Raw genomic sequence first — 8,377 nt, 5'->3', positions numbered from 1 at the left:
GTATCATCATGAACAAGTAACCTTCAGTATCATGATCTAGAAACAGTAGTTGTAGATACCTGCCAATGAGGGTGGAGGGTAGGAAAAGGATAATGTGTTGTTGAGTTCACTTGGAAATTTTTGACAAATATGTACTCATCCCTGCACAGAAGGTGGCTCAGAGAGGTGAGGAGCTTAATTTTTTATGTATCTGATATAACTGAAGACTAAGACAATGCATGTACTATTGGCATCAATTATCAGAGGAGCTCTGATAAAGGCAAAATACAGAGAAATCACGGACATCTGAGAAGGCTTCACAGAGGAGGAGGAAGACCCAAACTAACCTAAATGAGAAGGTAAGTGGAATTTCAATCAGCAAGTTGGAGGCAGAGGAGAGTAAGTTATAAATGGGAAAACAGCCCAAGCAGAAAGGAACTAATATTGTCTACTTTGGGCCTGAGATTGGCCAGGATAGGTAATTACAGAAAATGGCTTACTTTAATATTTGAGGAAAGATAAGGTTGAATAAGAATTATGGAGACTATTATAATAAGTTGTTTAAATACTTTATACATAAAAAATACAACACAATGGGACTAATTTTATTAAATGTTTAACATTACCTCATGTTACTCAAATAGCAACTTTAGGAACATAGGTAATAATATTAGTAAAATTAAGGCTTGAAGCAGTTGAATAATATTGACACAGATATAATTTAGAAAAGTCAGGATTAAAACCCAAGTTTGTTATTTCGAAGTATGCTCCTGACTGCTATATTTCATTGTATCATTATAATTTGCTATAATACATATCTTTGGTCTTGAAAAATATTTCCGTAAGGAGGAATAAAACCCATTGCATTGATTGAGATCATATTTGTATATTAAGCAATGCTGAATATAAGAAGGAGGTATAAGAGACTGTAGAAGAGTTAGCTGGAGCTATAAGCAAGGAACAGCTCATGAGTGCCAGTGGGTGCTATAAGCTAGGTCAAGTCTGGACCTTATCCAGAGGATAATGGAGAAGCCATTGAAGCATCCACAGTAAATGACATAATCAAGTGTGTGGTTTAAAAACATGCTCTGGTTACAGTACAGATAATGGTTTGATGAAGACGGTGGTGAGGGCACTACTGAGCCAGCTATAGAAAGAATCCAAGTTCAAGGTAATGGTGGCCTGACTTAAGAGGCAGAAATAATGGGCCTTGGTAATTGAGTCACACGATATCTAGGTTTGTGACTTGGACAATGGGAGGAGAGTAATTCTACTTAGAGAATTAGGGATCACAAAAGGATAGGGAGAAATGATGAGTTCATTTTTATACTTGGTAAGTCTAAAGTGCTTCTGTGGCATTCAAGTAGAAATACCTAGTGGGTGGAGATATAGATATGACACTCAGAAGGGAGGTCTCATCTAGATGTCAAGATTTGTGATTAATTAAAGCCAGGGGAGGACCTCGACGATTTTTTAATGGAGACAAAAGCGCCTGGAGAGGAGAGCACTTTTCGCCTTCAGTTGTTTGGAACTGAGGTTGGAGAGTGAGTACCTACGCCCTCATGCTGATGGCCTTGCTCATATCAGGTGTCTGAAGGAGACAGCTTCTGAAGATCAGTGTCCTGGTGACTGATGGAACGTCCACTGCAGGTTAAAGGCCAGCGGTCCTCCAGAGACCCCAACACTTCACATCTTCAGTTGGATATGATGCCTGACTCAAATGAGTTCATATGTATGGTAAAAGATTCTCTGAACATGTTCTTTGCTCTCTGAGCCTGAGTATATGCCAGTCTGTGGAAAGGAAGTGATGATGTCCATTTCAAGGCATTACTTTGAGCATATGAAGAGGAAATAAAGATAATCAACATGGTTTCCTCATTCACCCATCAAGACAGCTTTGTGACAAAAGCACCATGAGGCCCAGTCACAGATGCCCAAGATCATGGTGACAGAGCCGGGATCACCTCTGCAAAGTAATATATGCAATGTTATCCAGAAAGAGGAGGTTTGCAAAGGAACACTGCAATAGGATACTGGCACCAGGTACATCATCCACCTTTGGGTAAGTCTTTTCCCCTGTGCTGGTTGTTTTTCAGATAAAATCTGTGAGATAGATATAGAGGTAAATGAGATCCCATTTAGGAAAGAGCCTTTCCTTTTGAGACCTTAGTTGGGAAGGAACAAGCGGTGATTTCCAAATAATTACTTTCCAGTCTTCAGCTCTTATCACACTCTGTATCAGATGAAGTCAGTAGTCCTCATACTGTTTCTTAATTCAATGACCTCTTATGCATGGTCATAGGATGATTGGAACTTAAAACTTGCAAAAAAGCAGGATTCTTGACCTTAGGAAACCATGAAGAACTCAGCTTTCCTGAATGTCTGCTACTTTTATCCTCATGTATTTTGCACAACATTCCGGGGAGGTAAAGCATGATTTCCACACCATTTTGTAGCTGGTGAAGTAGTGATGTACAGAGATTAGGTAACCTGGCTGGGGGTCATCCTGCTACTAAGAAAAGCAGAGACTAGCTCGCCGGCTCGGCGGTGCGTGCGGGGCCGGCCCGGCGAGGAGGCGGGACACGTCGGCGCTGCCGCCCCCGCCGCCACCGGCGGTGGGCCACCACCGCCGCCGCCGCTGCCGCCGCCCCTCCTCCTGCTCCAGCCGCCTCGGCCGCCGCTTCCCGGGCGAGTTCCAGCGGCCCCGGCGGCCCCCGGCGCTTCCAGCTGCGCGGACCCGCGCCCGTCCCGCCCGGCTGCCGCCCGCGTCCACCCCGCCGCGATGGCGACGCGCTCGTGCCGGGAGAAGGCGCAGAAGCTGAACGAGCAGCACCAGCTCATCCTGTCCAAGCTGCTGAGGGAGGAGGACAACAAGTACTGCGCCGACTGCGAGGCCAAAGGTCCTCGATGGGCTTCCTGGAATATTGGTGTGTTTATTTGCATCAGATGTGCTGGCATCCATAGGAATCTTGGGGTTCATATTATCCAGGGTCAAGTCAGTCAACCTAGACCAATGGACGCCAGAACAGATCCAGTGCATGCAAGATATGGGAAATACTAAAGCAAGACTACTATATGAAGCCAATCTTCCAGAGAACTTTCGAAGACCACAGACAGATCAAGCAGTGGAATTTTTCATCAGAGATAAATATGAAAAGAAGAAATACTATGATAAAAATGCTATAGCTATTACAAATAAAGAAAAGGGAAAAAAAAAAGGAAGAGAAAAAGAAAGAAAAGGAGCCAGAAAAGCCTACAAAACCACTTACAACTGAAAAGCTGCAGAAGAAAGAAGATCAGCAGTTGGAACCTAAAAAGAGTGCCAGCCCTCAGAAAGCTGCAGAGCCCACCGTTGACCTTCTGGGACTCGATGGGCCTGCCGAGGCGCCAGTGACCAATGGGAGTGCAGTCGCGGGGCCAGCCCTGAACGATGACCTGGACATCTTTGGACCGATGATCTCTAACCCCTTACCTGTAACTGTCATGCCCCCAGCTCAGGGGACGTCCTCTGCACCAGCAGCTGCCACTCTGTCTGCAGTGACATCTGGGGATCTGCATCTGTTCACTGAGCAAGCTGCAAAGTCAGAAGAGGTGGCCAAGAAGCAGCTCTCCAAAGACTCCATCTTGTCTCTGTATGGTGCCGGGGCCATCCAGCAGCAGAGTGCTCCTGGTGTGTTTATGGGACCCACGAATCTACCGTTTACCTCACAAGCACCGGCTGCGTTTCCAGGCTTCCCGTCCATGGGCGTGCCTGTGCCCGCGGCGCCCGGCCTGGTGGGCAGCTCGCTGGGGCCGAGCACGGGCATGATGGTGGGCGTGCCGGTGCCCAACGGATTCATGGGCAGCGCGCAGACTGCTGTGATGCCACTCGCGCAGGGCGTGGTCGGGCCCCCAGGGATGGTCCCGCACATGGGCGCAGACCAGGGGAAATTTGGCCTGCAGCCAGCTCCGCAGAGCCCATGGAACCTCCCGCAGGTGAACCAGCAGATGACTGGCCTGAGCCTGGGTGGCGTGGCGTCGGCAGCGGGCTTCGGGCCACCGCCCAGCACCTCGGCGGGGGCCGCGGGGTGGTCCGGGAGCTCATCAGGGCAGACGCTCAGCACGCAGCTGTGGAAGTGAGCCCCCACCAGCGTTCCCGCTCAGACGCACCTGCCTCCCCTGTCCGTTCATGTACATACCTGTTTTTTCTTTTCCCCCCTTTGTTCATATGAAGACCTGATTGACCGTGTTGGTCTGTGCTGATTGAATGTGCTGTGGTGAAAAGCAGGTTGAGAAACTGTCCCTGTCGAGGGCAGCTTTGCTCACAGTTCCCAGGATTTCGCAGACACAGTCTCTGGGAAGCTGCTCAGTCAACGTGCATAATCAGTTTCCCTCTCGATGAAATTATAGCTCTCATGTTTGCATATAAGGGAAGTAGTTATCATGTTAGTAATACCTCTAACAGTATGAGCCCCACCCCCAGATTAGCCAGTAATCCTGTAAGAAGGTACTGTATGATCAAATGTTTAATCATATAAATAGAATGTCCATGTATCACCAAGCACTGTTTTCTAGTGTACCCAGACTCTTTTATGTCACATTCACCTCACTGTGCTGTTGTTATGATGTGCTTAACAGGGAACGTGGTTAGTGAAAGGAAGATAAACCTGGATGTTACGACACAACTTAGTTGAACACGTGTTTGAAGAAGTCAGATTTTACCTGCCTTCCTTGGAATTGGGATCTTTTCCTATGTATACATAGTGCTAGCAAGAGACCTTCCTCCACACTAGATGCAAACAGGGTAACTAAACAAGCCACTCAGTCCTTGAAGGTGTATCCAGGTTTATGACAGTGATTGTGTTTACATTTTATGGTGCCTAGTACTGACAAATGTCATATCCCTGTATTAAACAGATGAATCCATAAAAAAAAAAAAAGAAAAGCAGAGACTAGTACCTTACATATCCACACACAGACTGCATGAGGCTCAGCCACACATCAGGCCAAAATCAAATAAATTTTGCTTTCCTGCTGACCTGTGTCACTTCTATAATCTGTATCTTCATTTCTGATTCCAGGATGCTGGGTCTGCCTATATTTTTGCAAAACAATAAACCTGATTTGACCTCAATTTCCTATTCTGTAAAACCTGGGGAGTGTGACAAGAACACAAGCAAAATTTTGGAGTTGATGGATACATCAACTTTGGTTTGGTGATTATTATGGGTTTATGCATAGGTCCAAATTCAAGAATATGTATATGTTAAACATGTGTAATTTTTTGGCATATCAATTACACCTCGGTAAAGCTAAAGCAAAGAAACAAGGGACTCTGTTTAAACTATTATAGGTACTTTTGAAAGCAGAGTCCCCAGACCACCTATATGTCATAAGGAATATGCACTCTCTAATAGAGGGACAATTCTCCTATTGAGGATTAATAGTTGAAGGAGCAGTCCCTGAATACATACAGACAGGAAGTGCACAGACTCTTCAATGGACACTGACAAATCAACCTGGAGAGACGTACTGATTGAGGGCCCTACCAGCAGCCTCAGAACGTGTAGTATCAGTAGTAGTAGTATCAGAACGTGTAGGGTCATGCTCACCCACTGGAAATACTCCATAGTTTGTTGTTATACTTTCTGATGTGATGAATGGAAAGTCTATTGCCATCATTTTTAACTGCATATCAAGGTTATTTAAAATAAAAGCTTTCTTCCTATAAAAAAAAAAATAAATAAATAAAGCCAGGGGAATAAGAAAGATTATCCAAGGTGAGTGTGTAGAGTACGAAAGGAAGGGGGAATTAAGACAGAACCCTGGAAAACAACAAACTTTCAGAAAACTGCAGAAGGGAAATAGAAAAAAAAGTTTCCTCCAGAGAGGAAAGATACTCCTGTCTGTGGAGCACTTGAAACTAAAGGGGTGAGGGGGTTCAAAACAGAAGACATGATAACCTGCAGCAAATGCTGATGAGAGCTCCAGCTTGACAGAGAAGACAAGTGAAAACTAAGTCAGCAACTGAAGGTGTTACTAGTTTTACATCCTAAAAATGATCAGAGGCTGAATTATAATGGATTGAGAGGTTATTTTTTTTTTTAAAGCCAGCGTATACAGACTAGCTTTATAATTTCCAAGGATCAGTGCTGATGCCTAATCAAGTATTCACAGATCAGAAGCTAGTGAAAAGCATTGTTTTTGTTTGTTTGATGAAGCTAAATTACTCTATGTTGTTACCCTAGAATAATATCTTTCCAAATTTTTTAGTACTAAAAATACATTTTTTCATAAAGTGATGGTGATAGACAATAGTGTGTGCATGCTAAGTCACTTCAGTCGTGTCTGACTTTGTGCAACGCTATGGACTGTAACCTGCCAGGCTCCTCTGTCCATGGGATTCTCCAGGTCACAATACTAGAGTGGGTTGCCATGCCCTCCTCCAGGGGATCTTCTTGACCCAGAGATCGAACCCAGGTCTCTTATGTTTCCTACATTTGCAGACAGGTTCTTTTCCACTAGCGCCACCTGGGAAGCCTGAAGATAGTGGTGGTTATTTTGAAATATTCTTGATAGTTGAATCTATACACTCTTCTGAATTCTGCAGCCTACCATTGCTGCTGGATTTCAAGGGTTTAGAATCAAGTAATTCTAAAGAAATGGGTATCCTAAACAAGATCTCAGCATTCCTTGATGGGAAGAGGGAAGGTAAAATAAAGGAGAGTGCTACTTGTCTGGCAATGACATTTGCTTCTTTTTAAGTGCAGAATATAGTTTTGAAGGGTCAGTAGAGAGGTATTTGCATTTTGTCTTTGGCAGTTTCATTATGTTGTCAATTATTACAGTGCAATGTTCTAATAGGAGTTTCATCACGCATTCAAATTGGAGAGAGGATTCATTTAGCTGCCACAACAAATTGAGCTCAGCAGGCTTCATTTCAGGAACTTCTATGGTGTCAAGTGGTCAGTCCTTCAGTTTTAATTTCTAGATATATGAGATGCAAATTGCATGATCTTTTCTCCTCTGATAGTCAAAGCAAATGGCTCCAATTACATTCTAACATATCCTTAACTGGGAGGTAAATAACATTATCAGCTTGGGATGTGGTAGGATGAATCACAAAGAAAAGATTAATTATCTTGTAAAGGTATTGTATTATCTTAATTGTTCACATCACTCAAGCTTTTCTAATTAGAAAGGTAAATACCAGCTGAGGCAGTTTTTGCCCTTGCACAGTGAAAAAAAAGGCTAAACATTTACATGAATTATACCTTCTCAAATATTTAAACTTGATAAGGCCAGCCTTCAGTTTATACTCATTTTGCTGTCATCAGACTTCCCAAAGGTCAACTGTATTTCTCTTATAAAATCTGAAGGGATAACATTACACTATTAAATAATAAATATTTCAATGTATTGATGCTGCAAGGAAGCCTACGAGTCCACACTACAGCCCACGATTGTCTAGTGGTTTCCAAAATTCAGCATGCTTTTCTCTACCCAATCTATTCCAAGAGTACTTTTAGCCCAGTGGTTTATTTGAAAACCCACAGGAGATTATACACAATCCCTCTGTTTTCTCCCTTCAAGCAGCAGCTGTCATTTCTTGTACAGAACATTTCCCATTTCATCTTTCTGATTAATGCTTTGTCTCTGGATAAATTTAGTCCTTAATAAACAATCAGATTCCAATCCTGCCTCCCAGAACTCTAACCTCAGAGAAGTTAATTGGACTCTCTTATGAGTTGAGTCCCACCATATCCTAGACAGGCCTTCCTGACACTAGAATATCCTTACTATTAAGAATATTTTTCTTGATGGAGCACCCAGGATACAGTAGGTACTGAGAAGTGATGCTCCCTTTAGACCCATGGCCTCTGTTGTTGGTTTCTGGTCTTCATTTTGAAGCAGTATGGTCTAGTGCTCCAAGAAAAAAGACTTTGGACCCATATGGGTCTGCATTTAAACCTCGCTGTAAAACTAACTCTATAATCTTAGGGGGAGTGTTTCACTTCTCTGTGCCTCCTTCTGCTTCTATAAAATGGCTTTAAAATAATACCAGTCTACTAGGGAGACTTTACAGGAATAAACGACACCATGGCATGCTATACACTTAGCTCAGGCCTAGGCATATAAGTCCTTAGTAACTGTTGGCCCATACTGTATTTTAGTACTGTAATTTACATCCTCTGTACTGAAACTCAGTCTGAAGTCTGTTTCTGAGGTCAGAATCAGAAGTGAAACATTCTGGTCATGTGAAAAGGTCATCAGAACTGGCCTACATGCCAAATATTCCCCTGAGTTCTAATCTAGATGTGTCTCTCTCATTATTCCATCTTCAAAGTGGGATCCTTCCAGAGGTTTGATGGGCTTAACACACTGTTTCCAAAGCTGGTGTACCACCTCACTGATCAGC

At 43.5% G+C, this 8,377-nt stretch overlaps 1 pseudogene; it reads left to right on the top strand.

The window, feature by feature from the left end:
• Positions 1–2,717: 2,717 nt before the first annotated feature.
• On the top strand, positions 2,718–4,903 carry LOC133062638 (stromal membrane-associated protein 1-like; annotated as a pseudogene).
• Positions 4,904–8,377: the final 3,474 nt, after the last annotated feature.

The sequence above is a fragment of the Dama dama genome, chromosome 9 (assembly GCF_033118175.1).
Source record: "Dama dama isolate Ldn47 chromosome 9, ASM3311817v1, whole genome shotgun sequence".
NCBI classification, from domain to species: domain Eukaryota; kingdom Metazoa; phylum Chordata; class Mammalia; order Artiodactyla; family Cervidae; genus Dama; species Dama dama.
This window is presented reverse-complemented; position numbering and strand designations above follow the sequence as displayed.